Raw genomic sequence first — 3054 nt, 5'->3', positions numbered from 1 at the left:
TGTATATGAACCTAAAGCAAATATCTAGACTACGCAAGAAATGAAATTTAAAATAAAAATAAGAGAGGAATGGGGTTGTGACACCCTACGAAATGTACTAGTCTTTAACTTCTCTAGCAAGACGTTAGGCTCTTTTAGCCCGGATCAAACATATTGTAGTGCATCTACTCCTTAATGGGGTGATAAGTACTTTGAACTCCACCCAACATATGGTTCCCTAGAGAACTTGTTGGATTAGGCTCAAAGGAACTTGTTGGTCCTTTTTCAATGTGATCTTTGGGTTTCCATGCCCTTTCAAAACAAGATTTTGAAACAAGTTTTTTCGAATTCAGGGTTGAAGATAACCCTTTTGAAATTTTGGTTTCAAGCAAAGACTCTATTCCTTCACATTTATTAGCATGACATTTCTCTACAACATTCACTTCTTCATGCTTGTCAAATGAATTCGGGGTTGGATTGAAGATATTCAACTTCACCTTCATGTGGCCAAATGAGATCTTCATTATCCTCATCCTACAAGTAATGTTGGCATTCGCGGTTGCCAAGAAAGGACGGCCAAGGATAACGGGAATTTGGCTATTAGGATTCGGGACCGGTTCCGTGTCAATGACAATGAAATTAACGGGGAAGAAAAATTTATCAATTTTAATCAATACATCCTCAATGATACCCCTAGGCTTTTTGATGGATCGGTCGGCAAGTTGCAAAACCACTGACGTCGATTTCAAGTCTCCTAAGCCTAATTTGACATATACCGAGTATGGAAGAAGATTAACACTTGCTCCTAAGTCCAGAAGAGCCCGATTAATGACATGGCCACCAATGACACAAGATGTAGTAGGTGAACCGGGGTCTTTGAACTTTGAAAGAGTGTTATGTTGCAAAATAGAGCTCACTTGCTCGGTCAAGACCACTTTCCTAGGTGCTTGGCTTTTGTTCTTCCTCTTTTGGGTGCAAAAATCTTTTAAAAACTTGGCATAAGCCGAAATTTGCTTAATTGCATCCAAAAGCAGAAGATTGATTTTCACTTGCCTAAACACATCCATAATTTCATTTGTTTTGGCCTTTTACTTGTCAATTGAAATGGATCCTTTTAAGGCATCCGGAAATGGAGCTTTTGGTTTAAAAACTTTTTCAGAATTTTTCCTTGAAATCTCTTCAACACAAGAGGTTTTGAAATCATTTTGCAAATTTTTCTTTTCAAGATCACTTTTCAACACATTCTCATTTGAGAGATCATTTATATGCAATGAAGGAGGAATAAGATGTGAAACGGGACGGGTGTCAACTTATGGTTACACCGGTTCACTCTCTTCATTGGACACACCTACTTGGTTGTCAATGATTCTCCCACTTCTCAAGGTTGTCACCGCATTGACATGCTCTATTATAGGACTTTCCGATGAAGAATGAGTCTCCACAACATATTGTTGCTTTGATGGGGTATTCAAAGGTATTTTTCCTTTCTCTCTAGCATTTAAAGTACTAGATATTTGCCCTACTTGAGTTTCTAGCTTAGCAATGGATTGAGAATGAGAATGAAGCAATTGAGTGTTCGCCTCTATAGTGCCTAAAGCGGTCAAAACTTTCTCTTCAAAAGCGGGACTCCTAGAATTTCCTTGAGAATATGATGGTTGATTAGGAAAATGATAATTAGAAAATTGATTTCCTTGTGATTGATATGGTCTATATCCTTGTGATCCTTGGCCTTGCATTGGTGGCGGAACATACTTCCCTTGAAAACCACCTTAGGGAAGGTTTGAGCCTTCCCCTTGGTTTCTCCAAGAAAAATTCGGGTGATTCCTCCAACTAGAATTATAGTGATTGCCATAGGGATTATTCCCTTGGTTAGAAAAAATAGCATTGGTTTGCTCATGGTTTTCATTTTGCACATGTCCATGGGGACAATTAGAAGTAGAATGCAAGACACTTGAACAAGTCATATATGATTCACTGGATGCATGATGGGAATGGTTAAGGAAGGAAGATACTTGATTTGCCGAGTTTTGGTTGATCAAGAATTGATCAAACCTTTGAAATAAGGATTTCATCTCGGCGGCTATTTCATTGGAATGGTCAACTTGATGTAAGCCAACACTTTTCCTTCCACTTGAATTCCTACCATTCTTAGAAGATAAAGTTCGATGCAAAGAATTTTCACTCATGCTCTTATAAAGACGCCACATGTCATCCTCATTCCTATCAATGTAAGAGTCACCTATGGAAGCATCAACCATGCCCTTGTAATTATCAGATAAACTCTCAAAGAAATATTGAACTAATTGCCATTTGGGCATGTCATGATGTGGACACTTCCTAAGCAATTCATTGAATGTTTCCCATGCCTCATGGAATGTTTCCCCATCCCCGTGTGAAAACTCTCGAATTGAGATTCTCATGGCATTGGTCTTAGAAACTGGATAGTATTTCTTCAAGAACTCTTGTTGCATTTCTGCCCAAGAAGTTATTGAAAAAGGCCTAAGATTGTTAAACCAACATTTTGCCTTGTCTTTAAGGGTAAATGGAAAAAGTTTAAGCCTTAAGACCTCTTCTGGCATGTCCGTGTATCTCATAGTGGAACATACTTCAAGAAACTCATCCAAATGCTTGTAAGGTTCTTCACTTGGAAGTCCATGATAGTTAGGAAGCATTTAAATGGTTTGTGGTTTGATTTCATAGTGGTGTGCTCTAAATGGTGGTAATTGAATGCATGTGGGTGCATTATATTCATTAGGCACATAGTGATCTCTTAAAGTAAGGGGAGGGTTAGCAATTGGAGGTGCAACATGGGCACCTTGATTGCCTTGGATGATGAGAGGTTGTGGAGCAAACATTGGCCTAGGCATTCCCAATGGAACTTGGCCTTGTTGTTGTGGTGGGTGAATGAATGGCCTCGGCATGCCTAATGGTACTTGCATGTTATCATGATGCACATTGGGGTGAAGGATACCTTGTTGGTCTATATGACCAAGGTCCTCCACGTTGTCCTCATTATGTACTTCCATTGTAGGAGTAGAATGATTAAAATTACCCCTTCCCCTAGGTGTACGAACG

The 3054-nt window shown here is 39.2% G+C and overlaps 1 pseudogene; it reads left to right on the top strand.

Annotated features, from left to right (window-relative positions):
* Window positions 1–2295: 2295 nt before the first annotated feature.
* On the top strand, window positions 2296–2394 carry LOC132310895 (small nucleolar RNA R71; annotated as a pseudogene).
* The last annotated feature ends 660 nt before the right edge of the window (window positions 2395–3054 follow it).

Source organism: Cornus florida, unplaced genomic scaffold (genome assembly GCF_030987335.1).
Source record: "Cornus florida cultivar Cherokee Brave unplaced genomic scaffold, ASM3098733v1 CherokeeBrave_3.0.0_Hap2_Chr05, whole genome shotgun sequence".
Lineage (NCBI taxonomy): Eukaryota > Viridiplantae > Streptophyta > Magnoliopsida > Cornales > Cornaceae > Cornus > Cornus florida.
Note: the sequence above shows the minus strand (reverse complement) of the source record. Positions and strands in the feature narration are given on the sequence as shown.